The sequence below is a fragment of the Ostrinia nubilalis genome, chromosome 8, assembly GCF_963855985.1.
Source record: "Ostrinia nubilalis chromosome 8, ilOstNubi1.1, whole genome shotgun sequence".
Classification (NCBI taxonomy): domain Eukaryota; kingdom Metazoa; phylum Arthropoda; class Insecta; order Lepidoptera; family Crambidae; genus Ostrinia; species Ostrinia nubilalis.
Window position 1 is genome coordinate 9762532 of NC_087095.1, and position 17631 is coordinate 9780162.

Genomic DNA, 17631 nt, shown 5'->3' on the forward strand with positions numbered 1-17631 from the left:
GTAGGCGCACACCGTTGATTTTTCGTCGGCCGATAGTTTAGTCGGGCAGTTGATCAGTATGGGAGTGCGCCCACTACGCCGATTCGATTTGGCCGATTCTTCATACAAATTAAAATCGGGCACAACTATCGGCCAACTAAAAATCAACGGTGTGCGCCTACTCTTAATGTTTATAATGAACTAGCTTTCCTCCCACGGCTTCGCCCGCGTGGAAAATTGTCTGTCACAGAAAAACTTTATCGCATGCGTTCCTGTTTCAAAAACCGGGATTAAAAACTATCATATGTCCTTTCCCGGGACTCAAACTATCTCTATGCCAAATTTCATCAAAATCGGTTCAGTGATTTAGGCGTGAAAGCAAGACAGACAGAGCTACTTTCGCATTTATAATATTAAGTATAGAATTATAGATTAGTATAGATTAAATCGCAAAATTGAATTTTTCGTTATTCTATCTTATTTTAAAGCTTAGTGACTCCCACGCACTTCTATCTTTCAAACTTCTTGTGTTTCCTTTAATTATTCTATACCTAGTCTTACAAACAAATAACTACAAATTCGTTTGTTAAGTAACAGTTGGGTAATTCATTGACCAACACTAAGATAAACAAACTTTGAGCTTATTGATTTTCTTTGTAAATAAACCTTTAAAACTTAATTTTAACAAGCATTACTTTAAAAGGTTAAGTAAACTCAAAACTAGTTATTAATTTATTGATAATAAATAATTAAATATCTTTGGAAATTCTACATTGCGCTTCTAGCTAGTCCCCAAATAAGCAAAGCTTGTACCTACTAGACAACCTATTTACAATTACACTTATTATTATAGGTACATATTGTACTTACAAAACACCCACCATCAATACAAACAAATATGTTCATGCACACAAATGTTTGTACTGCGCGGGAATTGAACCCGCGACCTCGGTTGATAGTATTTCTGTCATTCAGGTTTTGCATAAAGTCTGTGCTTAACTAAACAAATATCTAGACAAGTGTGACTTGAACAGGCGTACTAAGGGTTCTTTAGTTCTTTTAGTCCCTTGCTCTACATTTTTCCTTTCTTTCCTCCTTTCTTATTCCTAGACTGCTTTTGTTGTTATTTTTGGAGACTTTTTGGGGTCGAAGGGTCCGTAGAACTCAGTATTTCATATTAATTTTAATTTAACACAATAGCTACAAAATAACAATCCCACAAAGTTTGTTTTATTAGTAATACGGAACTCTAAAAATGAATCGACAGTTAGCAAACATTTTTTACCAGTTTTGTTTTAAATTGAATCGACAGCCGAGCTTTTCAAATTGTCAGAGCTTTTTTAACGCTACATATTCAGTAAAAACAAATAACCAAGCTGGCACTTTCATATCTATGCAATTTAGTAGTTTGTGGTTCCTTTTTACTTTGATGTTTCCTATCCGATGGTATCGCTAAGCAATACTTACGCCCGTATTCACAAACATTACTATGAGGTCTCATAGTGCGGGTAGACGCACAGGGTAACACATGAACCAATCACAGAGCTCTATTCAACGCTGTGCGTTAGATTTTCTGCTTCACTTAAGCAAGTATCATTTGTGAATACAGGTGTTAATCACTATAATGATTTCTTAGTAAGCTTATTACAAGCACAATGGTCCATTTTGGCACAAGGATCCGTGTTATAAATGTTGTAACATGTAAAAATATAAAGTGATAAAAGACAAGAGGCTGTCACTGTCCATCTTGACCTATTACAATGATGATAAAATTACGAATGAAAGAAGTTAAAAGAAAACACAGCAGTACCTTTATTCGTTGTCTTTATTATTTTAGGAAGTACCTACTTCTTACGTGTTAATTAAGATAAAATACACAATAATATGATACTATCATTAAACATAGGACTAATTATTATAAACATTTGTACTTACTCGTACATACAGAAGCAATTTCTGTCTTATTTATTAACATAATGCTAAGTGAGTAGTTGGTGATGTCTCGACATAACCAGCATAGAATTTATTCTGCCTTCCCTCCTTCATCCATTTACATATTTCCCCTATACCGCACGCAAGTGTGATAGTAATTAGTGTTACAAGATTAAGCTGCTTGCCTCAAATTTTTATTGCCTCACATTAGGGTCAACCAGTTCAAGGTGAGGGACTAGTCAGATAGCATCAAATAATGTTCAACCTATTTAAATACGCTGACTGACTGAAGCAGTTGATTAAGTTTCCGTACCTTACTGATTCAATTAACAAATTTTAGGGTAGCGGTTACAAATTTTAGATTAATTAAGGCCCTAATTATGGTTAAGCTTAGAAGAACTTACTCCTCCTTTTGTGTAGGTGGACAAAAGTTTTCCACAACGACCTGTCCTGTGCTGCCCACATCCAGGGCTTCATAAGCTCAACTTAAACTTTAAAGATCCATTTATCTTAGACAAAAACATGTTATCTTTGACCAAAGGCCAGCTGTACTAAAAGTAGTCACAAATTAATTTATTAGGTTTTGAAAATTAGCAAACATTTACTTATTTACCAGTCATTTTACGCAGTTACAGCCTAGTAAACTCTTAGGCTGGGTTGCACCACCTAACTTTAATCATAACTATGACGATTACCGGTGTTTTTTGTATGAATTTTGACAGATTTTTGACGTTTGAAAAAGTTAAAGTAAGATGGTGCAACTCAGCCTTAATGTTACGACAATCTTTATTGCAAATTCTGAAATGTTTTGTATTATTTTAGTCAATTAATTATACAGGTCACAACCCTGATGTCAGAACTTTATCGGCCCTTAACATGTGCACTGAAGCGCGGAATCATAGCTCCTTTCTTAGAATCAATGTGTTTCAAATTGCATCATTACCATCATAAAGTTACATTATTATGTAATCGATAAGCTTTTCTCTAAGTCATTATTGAGACAGTTTTTTTTTTGTTTGTATTTTGTTGTGCCATGATACTAACACGGTCTAATCCAGTATCACTAGTGCTGTATTATAAAACATCTTAACAGTCTTATTAAAGCATTTATGTACTAAGCTACATAATATTTCTTATAACTCCAAAATAACACCTTTTAAAGTTATCCGTTTCCATTTCACTAGGTACAAAAATAACTTTTACAGCCATTTTCGAAGCACATTTTACCGCTTTACTGTGGCTGCCCAGAGCTGTCAGGGCGCAATAATAGATGTCAATCCAGGTCGTGACGTCGTACGGCGACAGGCTGGATTCGCGCGTGGGCAGTTTAGTGGGCAGCTTTAGTGGAATCGCAAAATCACATATCTAAATCAGACTAAATCAGATAATACAAAGCTATTAAGTATTAGGTCATCTCCAAATGATTCGGTTGCTCACGTAAACAATTTTTTCGGTAACATTGGAAAAAACTTAGCGGATGCCATAGATCAGCCTCCTTCTAGCAATTATTATTCTCTTAATATGCACAGTCCATCTCAGCTAAATTCCTTTGCTCTTATTGATACTGATGAGGACGAAGTTCACACTATACTGATGAACTTAAAATCGGACAGTGCTCCTGGTTGGGACAATATCCCGACTAGCTTTCTCAAGCTTGCTAGAAACGAGGTGATTCCGGTTATTACCTATTTAATTAACCTCTGCTTTGGTAGTGGTATATTCCCAACACTCCTAAAAGAGTCTATTATAACACCAGTATACAAGGGTGGAGATGGAGACGATGTTAATAACTACAGGCCAATCTCGGTGCTAACTTCACTATCAAAATTGGTTGAAAAAATTATTAACAAAAGACTTCTTAACTATCTTGATAAAAATAACATTCTATCATCTTCTCAATATGGATTTCGTGCAGGAAAATGTACTGAAGATGCTATTAGTGCATTGACGTCAGAAATAATAAATAAGCTGGATAATAAGAAAAAATGTCTATCAGTATTTCTAGACCTAAAAAAAGCATTTGACACCGTCTCCATCTCGATCCTCCTTAAGAAACTTGAACTGGTCGGTATCAGAGGAATCCCTCTTAATTTGTTTAAAAGCTACCTGCAGGACCGAAAACAAAGAGTAAAAATAGATCAAACCATAAGCGACAAAACAGTAGTGGAATACGGTGTACCCCAGGGAAGTGTCCTGGGCCCAACCCTATTTTTAGTCTATATTAACGACTTGTGTAACATGCAGATCGAGAATTGCAAAATCTTGTCTTATGCAGACGACACTGCCGTAATTTTTACTGGTGACTCGTGGTATAACATCAAAACTGCTGCGGAGCTTGGTCTGTCTAGAATAAACGATTGGCTCAAGTGTAACCTCCTGACACTAAATACTTTAAAAACCAATTATATGTGTTTCTCTGTATATAGCAGGACGCAACCTGATGATGCTTTTGAAATTAAAATACATTCATGTAGGCAAACTCAAACTATTTGCGGCTGTCCAGCTATAGGTAGAGTTAGTAGCACAAAATATTTGGGAGTTATGATAGACCAGCGTCTCTCGTGGCAGTCACATATTGATTTGGTAGCGTGTAGAATAAGAAAAATGATATGGATTTTTAAATCACTTAGACACGTAGCAACCAAGCGACTTCTAAATCAGGTTTACATTTCCTTAGTCCAGTCTATCATAATTTACTGCATAACAGTATGGGGTGGAGCGCCAAAAACTAAATTCATAGATGTCGAAAGAGCACAGAGAGCTTTATTAAAAGTTATGTTTTTCAAGCAGAAAAAATTTTCAACTACGCTACTTTATGACTTAGTGGACTTACTCACAATTAGGAAACTTTACATCTTACATGCTATATTAAAAAGACATAAGTCATTGGCCTACAATCCTATTATAACACAAAAAAGAAGAAAACATAAGATAATTGAAACGCAAGTCACTCACACAACCTTTGCCCAAAATCAATTCCAGAGCCTATCCTCTCACTTATATAATGATATAAATAAAATAATAGAAATATACCCACTGACCTATCGGGAATGCAAAATTAAACTTATTAACTGGCTAAAAACCTTAGACTATGATGAAACTGAAAAATTGCTGAAATACTCTACTTGATACAATACACGTGTACACACACACACACACACACACACACACACACACACACACACACCCAAGCACACACATACACACACACACACACACACCAAACGCAACCTAAATATGTGGTGATTTTGTTACTTTTTGGTTATGATAAAAAAAAAATGTTACTGTTAATTTGTTAAGGGAGAGCGACTCCTTCTGGCACAGGTGCCATTGCACTTACAAGAAAGAGTCCACCTCAAATTCCATTAATTGTTGTTGTTAACGAAATAAACATTTTTCATTTTTCATTTTTTCATTTTCAATCGTTAGTAGCAGTTAAGTACGTAACTGTCCTTTTTATTACATTACGGTAAAATTTCCTGATAGTGTCTTTTATAATCTAACCTCTGAAAACTTCAAACTTACTCGTACGTAATGTACGAGTAAGTTTAAAGTATGTATTTTTATGCGATAGTGTAATATTATACTAATTTTATAAATGCGAAATACAAAAAATAAAAGTGTCAATAATAAAGAAACCTGACGCGTTTGATATTTTAATTTCCGAATTCTGCTAAACGTGCTCGTGCCTGAAATTCATGATTTCTTTGTATTATGTTTTACAATTTTTATTAAGTCACAAAGTTTATGATTATGTTAGCACACGTATTCACCAAATATATATCTATAGTAGCATCTCTACAATACCATCATTACTGGAATACGACAGGACGCGGAGTACGCGCGCTTCAACTAAATCTACATTCAGCGCACGAGGACGGTGGCGCGACGGTCGCGCAATTTAACTCTGATTTATGAGTTTATGAGCCACTCAGTATATCCGAACTTGGCTAGAGGGCCCGGCCCGTTTATCCAATGGCTAGTTTCCACTTTATTGTGACTGATAGCTTTTAAATTCGTCTGGATTCTTCACGAACTCTGAAAAGTTGCAAACATCAATCCCTATTTGATGTTGATTTGTGTCTACCTAACAATCAAAATAATAATAGTTTTTCTATCGACTGACGCTTCAAACGAAATCTATGAAAGCAACAATTACTTGTAATTTACGATTCTAAAAGTTTGATTTGTGTCACCCAACTCGAGCTTTATTTTTCCAATTTATGAAGACTGTGTATAAAGTTTGAAAATAATAGTTTATAGAGCCTTTTCTTCAAATATTATTTCACCATTGGTGGTGTGATAAAATAATGCATGCGCAAAGTGTCTCGAAAGAGTCATTAATTTCAAGGCAAAATGCAAGTTACCGGTTGATACCGCGCGGGGTGCTTGCACGTAGCGATTTCGTGCGATAAAATAATATTAAAGCGGGTTGTGTTTCGGAATGGAAACGATTGTTTTCCACCGGGACCGGCACGTCATTTGTCGGATCTCGGATCGGCCGTGTGGTAATCAGAATAGGCACGCAAACTTACAAATTACCGTACGCTCGACAGCGAAGCGACGACATTTTTGATAAGTCATTTTAGTCCAGTAGAATTAGCTTTTAAATCGGAAATAATTCCTACAAAAGATTTTATTGTTTTAATGGCTTCATTGGTTGCCCATTAAGACTCTCCTAAGTTTTCGACTTCGACGGAGTTGTGCTTAAGTGGTGGGGGCCCCCGAAAGAGGCATTTTTTCGGTTTTCCGGTTATACCGCGTAAAGGACTAACCCTATCAAAAAGTGGTCTTCATGACGGTTGAAGGGCACTTAATCCTGCATTGAATAAGACCAAATTCATATGTTTTGGACAAACCGTTCTCGCGCTAAAGTTCGGCAAAGTAGAAAATATACGTATAATTAATGACCCTCTCCACGTCCAATGGTTTGTTACCCACAGGCTTCCAAGTCTTGAAAAGGGCCACCTCAACCAGTGTAACCCTATCAAGGCTTACGAGCTTGATGCGCCTATCCTTGTTCGTCCCAGCCGTTCCTTAACTGCGGTTGCTGCACCTCTTCCTGGCACTTACCTGAACGACTCTGTGTTACCTCCTGTGGCTGCCCCTATTCCTTGTATCCTCCTGCATGACTACGTTGCCTAGCCGTATGCCTGGTCTAAGGTTCGACGCCAAAAATCAACAACAACATGTTCATATTAAAACACTGAAGAGTTTTTTGTTTGTTTGTTTGAACGCGCTAATCTTAAGAATTACTAGTTTGATTGAAATCATTATTTTTGTGTTGAATAGCTCATACATTGAGGAAGGCTATAGGATATATACAATCACTCTACGACTAATAGAGGCGAAGCAGTAAAGAAAAATGTTGCAAGCACGGGAAATAGTATTTAAACTATTTTCACTCGTACGAAGTTGATTTTGTGGCGTCGAACCTTGGACCAGGCATATGGCTAAGCAATGAAATCGTACAGGAGGGTACAAGGAAGAGGGGCAGCCACATTAGGTAACACAGAGTCGTTCAGGAGAGTGCCAGGAAGAGGTGCAGCAACCGCAGTTAAGGAACGGCTGGGACGAACAAGAATAGGCGCATCAAGCTCGTAAGCCTTGATAGGGTTACACTGGTTGAGGTGGCCCTTTTCAAGACTTGGAAGCCTGTGGGTAACAAACCATTGGACGTGGAGAGGGTCATTAATTATACGTATATTTTCTACTTTGCCGAACTTTAGCGCGAGAACGGTTTGTCCAAAACATATGAATTTGGTCTTATTCAATGCAGGATTAAGTGCCCTTTAACCGTCATGAAGACCACTTTTCGATAGGGTAAGTCCTTTACGCGGTATAACCGGAAAACCGAAAAAACGCCCCTTTCGGGGGCCCCCACCACTTAAGCACAACTCCGTCGAAGTCGAAAACTTAGGAGAGTCTTAATGGGCAACCAATGAAGCCATTAAAGCAAAAAAATCTTTTGTAGGAATTATTTCCGATTTAATCAATTTTTGTGTTTAATTCTACTGGCCTATTTAGCGTGTAGACAGCCGGTTTAATTTCTGTGAAAAACTTTGATTGATTAAATATTTTTATTTTTACTTGCTGCGGTGAAGTTTCTTGGAATTAATCTGTTGCAAAGTTATAAAGTCTTAACATTAAAAGGTGTACTGAGAAAAATTCAAGACACACTGTGATACGGTTTTCATAGGCTCCACTGATTTTTGAGAGGTTTTTAGTTATAGAGCTGAAAATGGTATAACATTATAGTGGAAACTTTTCAGCATCGTATTTATCAAGACTATCCATTTACTTGACTATTTGCCTATAATCTTAAAAATTTAAACGCATACTTCCAACTTACTTACCTACTGAAAATCTCGTTCACATTTTTCAACATTACTCTAAATAAGTAAAGACTTCAAGCGCAATAACTCGTCGAAAAAAATAATCTGGCGCTCACGTACGTACTTTACATAAAAATTCATTCGCTACACATAATTTGGGAGTAGGATTATTGCTATACGTTCCTTACATTTTTTACGGACAGGTAATTTTTAAATTTCGTAATGAAAACTGTTTTATACATAATGTCATGTCTTCCTGGTATTCGTACTGGACTTCAGAACCAGTTGTTGAGTTTAAATTTCATAATGAGTTCGAGTTAAAAGGTACCCAAAACCATTGAAGTTTCTTGTATAGGTACCTAAAGAGAGAAGAGTCTTCTTAGTAATCAATATTATTGTTTTATTGAGTTTAACAGTACATTAGATTTTACATTTTTGTTTCGATTAATAACTAGGTATTCCAATTGTATAAGATATCACAACGCTTAGCGTGATGTGCTGTCGTTCGTACATGACAAGTAAATTGATACAGCAATCATTAAAATACTACATTAATGACATACGCAGGTCATGTATTAGTTGATCTATACGCGTGTAGTTTAAAGGTCACTGACATGCCCTTCTTTTCATGCAATCCAAATAATGAAATGCACAGTGGGTGAGTCAGCAACACAGCATAGTCGTGATAATACCTACTACTGCAGTTCAATTCCGAGGTTATGGGTCTAGATTGGCTCTGAAATAGTTAAGTAAAGAGAAAATAGTACCTATAGTTTTAAAGTTTTCATTTATTTTTCTATTGTGTGAAGTTACAGTCCTGGTTTCAGAGTTTAAGCGTTGGCCTGATTTTGGGCTTTATTATTTCTGGCAGATTTAAGATTTAGACAAGAAGTTAGTACTTAATTAACATTTTCTAACAGAATCGCCTTTCAATCAACATTTTAAAAAACTTGAAAAAAACGAACTGCCTAAGGTGGGAATCAAAGCTACGACCTTTCGCTTGCCGGGCGACTGCTCTTCCATCTGAGCTACTTAGGCCGAAATTTCAAATATCTAAATAAATAGTAATCTAAGCTCTGAACCACGTAGTTTTAGGTTGTAGAACGGCACCTAAATGCTGTATTTATTTACAAAAAGGTTTTTTTCGTTGCCTCTTCGTGAAATCAATCCAATCGGTTTGATGGATTTCGCCGGGTGAATTCGAAATGACGGTAACTAATAGTTTTCAATTTTATGTTCTATTATGTTATTAACCTACTGCAACTAACTATTTCATGTAGGTTTTTGTCACACGATTAAGCATTTCTTGAGAGCGTCTTGACCGATGTGGATGATTTATTTTGTTATATTGTCAGGACAAGTTAATAAAACATTCTGGACAATCATCGAGATACAAAGACAAGAGGAATAAGTTAGTAATTTTGTAGTTCAACTTGAAACCTAGTTATAGACATGTCATCTAAATAATTTATGAGCAATCATTTCATTAGCGTCTAAATTAGTTTAACTTATTTATACGCGAGACACCACATACCCTCTTTGGTTATTCAGGAAACATTTTCTTTAAGAGGCTGTTATAGTATTAACATAAGCAGTAACTTGAATCCTTAGGGGTCGTGATCGGAATTGCCTGGCCTCGGCCCAGAATGTTAAGTAGGGTCACTATAGTAGCTTTTTGATTTTGATTAATGATTACAAATTACAGATGACTTCTATGTTATTTTATGTCGTTAACGTATATTGCACAGGTCACAACAAAGCGAAAATTTTGAGTTGTATTAATGTGGTAGTGTTGTACCAAATTTGATATACTTACCAATTCTCCGCACAATTATTATTGTTCAGAATGAAAGAACTTAATTTGATATGTATTTTTATTCTAACAATAACACAATTGTTAATGTCACTTGTTAGTAAGTACGTAATTGGTACAAACACTTTGATAACAAGTCTCCTTATTTTATATTTCAGAAAACATTTTGAATGTTGAAAAAATTCTCTTTTAAGTAAGATTGTTAAAATTTCCTTTCTCGTCGATAAAGAAATATTATTAATAGTTCCTTTAGTACTTAACTACTTACGTCCATAGAAGGTTAAAATAGTAAATGAGAGTAGCCTCTATTAATTATGTAAAGGTAACCTAATGAGATCTATTATTAGATGAGCATAGCGGCCTCGTGCCCATCCACTCGGCCTTGTTTCTATTTCCACACCTGCCAGGTATCGAAGGACAGATTCAGCTTAAAATATCGCGATCTAAATGCAAATAGGATCTACAGTACTTATACAGGGTGTTAAGACTTTGGCATCCCCCAATATGAGACAAATCCAATTGTTTGTCTTTATTTTAACTAAGTATGTATTTGTATAAGTTATAAAGAGTTTGAAACTATTGGACAGTCACAGTCAGTAACAGCACATTAGCCTATAACTTTTTGTTGCAAACACTAACACGTAACACCTTAATACATCGAAATAAGATGCCACAGTGTTAAACTTGATGTGCTGTCGTCTATACCTACAATATTTTAATTAATGAAATTTTAGCACATTGAATTTGTCGTCATATTTGGGGAAAGTACTTTGCATTATGAGTTTATGAGTAGTCTTAATTTAAAAGAATGCCAACGATTTAAATTTCATCCTGTATATTTCCATCCACCTGAATTTCGCCCAATTCGAACTGAAATGTGGTCTTACCTCAGCGTCTTCTATTGGTTTAGGGAATTGGACGTTAAGTCTAAAGATCTATTTCCATGAAGATCTGATTCCCAGAAAAGGTACATTAAGCAATTACTTAGTAGTAGTTTGATTGATTGGGATATTGAAGGTTTCTCCAGGAAAGATTTTAACGTTATAAATATAATAGGTGTCAAAAGTCACTTTTTGGCATTAAGGCTTCGAAGGTTATTTAAGCCTAGGCGCAGACCATCGATTTTTCATCGGCCGATAGATTAATCGGGCAGTTGATCAGAGTATGGGCATGTATGGAAGTGCGCATATTACACCGATTTGATTTGACCGATTGTTCATACAAATTAAAATCGGCGGGCCCAACTATCGGCCATCTAAAAATCGGTGGTCTGCGCCTAGGCTAAGGCTGACTACAAAAGATAGTTAAATATAAATTCGTGACCCAAATAAAATGTCCCCACTGAATTTATAGTAAACTTCATCAAACACCTTACCATAATTCACACTGAAAAATGAACTAAAGTTTAGTCTATGCTGGCGTTAAAATATTGTCTGCGAGGTGGGACATTTGAGACGAACGGTTGCGTTTAAAATTTATGGTGTAAAAATGCGCCTACTTGACGGCGAGCGAAGCTGACAACCGTCTTATACTTTTACCACACCAGAAAATGTATTTTAAAATCTGGAATTAGAACTAGGAACTATGTATATTACAACCTGAATATTCTAATAAATAACAAACTACAATTATTCTAAGTACGTACAAATATTATGAAGGACATACTCGTAGCTTACTTATGAGTAAAATTATAAGTGTCACTCATGACATTTTCCCTTTAATCTGCCCGCTCATCAAGAATTTGATACCAACGTTAATAAAATTAATATTCTACGCCCACGGAAACATGATGATGAAGCGATAAGAACATTAATTGATCAGATAAAGGTGTTCCTGAAAGAAGGAGATACTTCGCAAGCCACTATAGATGAATTCTAATCTGTTCGTCTCGTTTGCTCAATAAAGAGATCTGGTATAAATAAAGAGGACAGGAAGAGTCGATATATTTTATTAGTCTTGCTGCGTAGACATCTATCCGTCTTCTTTTATCACTCTACAGATTCTGGTATAAGTAAAAGAGACAGCTGGAGTCGATATATTGAAATCCGTTTTCGGGGTAGACCACTACCACGTAATACTCCTTACCACAAGAGGACGTTTGCGTGCCTCCCTTTCATTTGTTTTGCCTCTCGCCGCCACAAGTGCGACAAACTTTCTGACCCAGCACATTATGAATTAGAGGACATATTATTTTTATTTATTGACCAGTCATTGCTCTACTTTTCGTTGCAAGATTATGTTCATAATTTGTAGTGTTTCAGGCTGCCAGCATATTTACGTAATGTGTTGTGTAGTAGAGTTCCAATCTAAAATTCATGATTATGTGCAGTTGGTGAACAAATAATTTTACTGTTATTGATACCTAGCTGTTTGCTGTTATTTTAAAATTTATATTAATTTTTCATTGCCGGTTTATTACACAGTCATTGTGTCAGTATATGTACTGAACAGCAAAATGTTTTCAAAATAATTATGTTCTCATCTGTTTGCTGTTCCTTTCTAGTGACGGCTTTAGTAAAAAAATAGTGAACGCTTTGTTATCATTTATAACAAAGCTTAACCTCTATTCTTCAGCTAAATGAGAATAAAGTGAAATACGGTTAGTCATAAACAGGTAACTTGATAACTGAAAAGGACGATTTTTTAAATTGTGTGTATTTGAACAACAATATTTTACCCATTCCATTTAGTAAAAAGTAAACGCGACGGTTTCAAGAGCTTTTCTCTTTCAGTTTTTCTCCGCTAAGACTCCTGAAGCTTATACGTGTTTTGAAGTTACACAAAAGAAAATTCAAGCTCATAAACAAGTTTTACAATGCTGGATATGTAGAGTCATAAGTATTCATGATAAAATTTGAATACTTATTTGTTTACTCTATGTGAGTTTTATATTGTTGTTGTGTGTAGTATACTTCTTTGCATTTTTACATTTTAAAGCAATACCAATTGGTTTCCATTTTCCAGAGAGATTCTGATGAAAAACGTAAAGATATAGGTACTAACATCAACTTTATTGCGTTCAAAGAAGTCTAATTTGTTACAATTAGCAAAATAATTAAGGAAAAACAAGTTGGTAATTAAGTTTACTCTTCTCGTGCATTTTAGGGGAAATTAATTCTTTGTTTTCATTAAAAATTATTATAGCTAGAAAAAAGACATGTTTTTTGTTAGGATAAAAATGTACGTAGATAAATGTTAGGCTTATAATTAGGTTTAAGTAGCTTTTTGGATTTTACTGTCTATTTACTCTATACATAAAATCTTCCAAAAGCACATTCGTTCAAAACATGACAAATGACAAGCTCATGTAAAACTCCATGTCAATACATAGGGTATTATTATCCTCTAACCTCTACCTCTATTAAATCTAATCTTCAACTATAAAAAAAATGTGTCCATGTAAATGAACACTGAACATTCAAATCCTAGCTAATTCGTGTTAAAGTCGACAGAAATCTTGAACGAAAATTTCGTACATTTACCACATCGTCGGCACCTACTCGACTAGAGCTTTGTTCTACGAGTACCTCAAAGCTAATTCAAAGATTCTCGCCGGAGCAACCGTAAATACCTTTTTAGCAGGTCCATAGAGTTTTATAAGGCTCAGGGCATAAAAGGTGTTTTAAAAATGTTATTTTTATCTGCCGTTGCTTTTTGTGGTAGGCCATTCTATTGTAGGTATGTGGGAAATAAACCATCCATCTACAAATACGAGGAGGTTATGTGTGGTTTCATACCAAAAACCAGATACTTATCTGGTATGCTTATCTTATAACTTTATGAAGATCAAAATAAATAAACAGGTAGAGACAAAATCAATGTCAGTTTTATCAAAAATTACAAATATTATTTTTTACTATCGTAGTATAATCTATTTAAACTTTTGCACTTGATTAACGTAGGGAGGTTAATACCGGGCGGCAATCTCTACCAGTCAAGTAGAGAAAATAAGACAAGTATTAGTAAAAAAGCAACTTTTGTGCATCTGTATTTTTGTACGTTTTATACCTTAAGATTTAGTAAATAACTTCAAAGAGCTTCTCTTGATTACTATCATAAAGTAACCACACCCGCTATCTATCCCCAAATAAATAAACTAAGATTCACAATATATAATTACGTACACAGTAACTCCATCTACACTTTTGTACCTGACTTAGGGGCGTTGTGAAGGTGTGGACGGAATTTTGCTTTGATACTACCTATATTGCAATTGTTTACACGAAACGAAACTGAAACTCACTATGTCTTGCTAGAAATTATGAGCTCTATTTCGGAAATGTGAGTTTACAGTATCATCTTTATTTCACTCCTTTCAAATTTTATAAGTAGGATTTATTTTCCAACTTAAAATCTGTCTCAATTCAAATTGGTTCAGCGGTTTAAGTTTGGCAACGCAAAAAATACACAAACAGACACGTAAACAATTCCTTCTAGAGTTACAATGTATATGAGTTTAGGGGTAAAAGTGATGTAACTACATTTGTTCGCTATGAAACTCACAAGTGTCACTAGAAACATTAAGGCTGGGTTGCACCATCTTGCTTTAACTTTAACAAACGTCAAAAATCTGTCAAACTCCATTCAAAAAACACCGGTTATTGTTATTGTTACGGTTAAAATAAGGTGATGCAACCCAGCCTAAGCGTTGTGTTCATTACAATTTGTGATGCTCGTACATCCATACGTTTACTGGAGCACGTGTTAACACGTAGCGTTGCTCTAGGTTATGTGGTCTGAGCCTTAGGGAAACCGGGACCGTAGGAATATTAGTGTTTCATTAGGGGCCCGAGGTCGGACTGTTTGACCTTTTAATTGGGATAAACTTAGATAATTACATACTATACTGGTTTCATCCAGAATTCTGTTGAAATAGTTACCTTTTCAGTAGAAATTATGGACATTTTAGCACGTTTTTAATTTGTGCAATTTTATTTGGATTTGGTTTTAATTTAGTCATTAGTGAGTTGGATATCAAGGTCACCCAAAGAGCGATGGAGCGTGCTATGCTCGGAGTTTCCCTGCGTGATCGAATCAGAAATGAGGAGATCCGTAGGAGAACCAGAGTGACTGACATAGCCCGCAGAATCGCTAAAATCAAGTGGCAGTGGGCGGGGCACATAGCTCGAAGAGCTGATGGCCGCTGGGGCAGGAAAGTTCTTGAGTGGCGACCACGAGCTGGAAGACGTAGCGTGGGCAGGCCTCCCACTAGGTGGACCGACGATCTGGTGAAGGTCGCGGGAAGTACCTGGATGCAAGCGGCGCAGGACCGGTCTTTGTGGAAATCCTTGGGGGAGGCCTTTGTCCAGCAGTGGACGTCTTTCGGCTGAAACGAACGAACGAACGAGTTGGATATTCTCAATTCAAAGGTCTAGGGTTCGATTCACAGATGGTACACACTACACACACACGAATAGACTTTGTACAGTCACGGAATGAAAAGGTTCGTCAGTTTTCAAATTGATTCCTTCAACGAATCGCGAGCACATATTACCTTTTGAAACTATGTTACAGAATAATCTCGAGTTAGAGAAAATAATCTTTAACTGTTCGTCAGTAAAGTTCAAAATTATTCAGATCAAAGTTGTTTGACGATTTAACTTGTCAAGAAGATTATTATGATTGATAAACTAAAACCTTCTTGTTGGTTCAACCTGCCTTATCTATTAAATAAAAAAAAACTACATTTTGTAACATTGCACTGATGGGATAGAAAAATAAACAAGCAAAACCTTATTCGTTAGCAAACGTCATATTTATTTAAATGTTAGCAGCACTGTTTCTTGCACGGTTATGTTGACAAGTTTGACTCTTACAGTACCTAGTGCAAGCGAAAACCGACACTAAGGTGACGAACCTTTTCATTCCGCGACTGTACATAGACTAGATAAGTTATTAGTTCTGAATGTGTGTCTATGGAATATAACTTGAATCAACATTGTTGTATTGTAAATATAATTCTGTATGCAGGTAAATGCTGACGGACGCATTATTAAGCCATGTCAGACACACTGCTCTGTCTGACATCAGTTCATGACCTCAGTGTTACCAACTACACGACAGAAGATGTAAACCCCTTTAAATAATTTCACGAAGCAAGCATATTAAATTCAGAAGTATTAGAATCACGTACTCGCAGTTCTTAGTAGATGAAATCCAATTATCTGTTTTTATTACTTTCCTTGCGGGTAAAGGATGGAGTCAAAGACTTCACTGGTTTCTTGGAATGGTTCGTGGACTAGCAAAGAATAATGTAACGGCAAAATAGTATACGAGGTATGAAAAACATCTTTTGATTTTGCAAGGGGAGAATTTTCAAAGAAAATTTATATTCTATTCAACTTGAAAGTGATTTTCAGATGTAAATATAATTTTGGTACAACAGCTTCTTTAATCTACGTTTAACAATATAAAAAGCATTTTATTGTAATCTATTACTATACATTTACATTAAAGTGAAACATTTTACTGCTGAAATACACTATATACCTACTAGCCATATAAAAAACTTATACGTCGATACTGCCTAAAACTATTAAGTTACCCTTACACGTTATTAGTATATAATTATGATGTGTTACTAAGATATAAACGCGCCTTGAACTTTCGTTATTACGTTGTCGCCGGGGGTCCGATTCCATTGATATTTACGTGCGTGACCGTAAATGCCATAAACAATACGTGTACGTACACGTATCAACGCGCACCGAACACCGAACAACGTGTTATTCCCAAACAATTACACGACCACGTGTATGCGATTTAATCAGGGCTTGTATGACTAGCTGCGATCTGTGTTAAATTAGTTTTAACTGAGTTAATTAGGTTGATGAGTTAAGATGTCACTATGGTCGGCATGAATACCTTTAGTAGAGTTCCACGCGTAGGTTGTATTTCTGTGAGTTTTCGAGTCAAATAATAGAAAAACAATAATGACGAATAAACGCAGCGTGGGACGTCCACCTACAAGGTGGACCGACGACATCGTAAAGGTAGCAGGGAAGCGCTGGATGCAGTAGCGGCGTAAGGGGGGGGCGGTGGGGGCGGTCCGCCCCGGGTGCCAAGCATCAGGGGGTGACACAAGTCGCGCAGATTAGTATCACTGGCACATCTGCATGGCAAATCTGCGGTCTATGTCATGATGGGGGGGGGGGGGGTGCGATTGTCTTTCAATCTTCGAATCGGTAATCCTGGGGGGTACCAGCCAGGGGGGTGCCTTAGGACTTATGACAGGGGGGGGGGGGTGATCGCCCCGGGTGCCAACCCATGCTACGCCGCCACTGGCTGGATGCAGGCCGCTACCAATCGATCAACGTGGAAAGCATTAGGGGAGGCCTATGTTCAGCAGTGGACGTCCTATGGCTGAAATTATGATGATGATGATGATGAATAACGAATAAAAATAATATTTTCCTTAAATTTTCTCCAAGAGCTTAAGTATAAAACTTTTTTGGTAACTTTAGTATACAATTAGAGATAAGTTAATTTAAAGTAAAAAAGTAATAGTAAATATTTTCTTCAGACCTTTTATTTTACAGATCATCATTAAATAAACTAATAAAAATCCCACCC

General features: G+C 36.2%; 1 protein-coding gene and 1 long non-coding RNA gene across 4 annotated transcripts in view; one reads left to right on the forward strand and one right to left on the reverse strand.

The window, feature by feature from the left end:
• The window catches only part of LOC135073905 (uncharacterized), a 328784-nt gene that overhangs the window by 295902 nt on the left and 15251 nt on the right, over positions 1-17631 (reverse strand). The window lies entirely within an intron of this gene.
• Positions 1-17631, forward strand: part of LOC135073882 (acetylcholinesterase-like) — an 81088-nt gene that overhangs the window by 25107 nt on the left and 38350 nt on the right. The gene's annotated exons all lie outside the window — the stretch shown is intronic.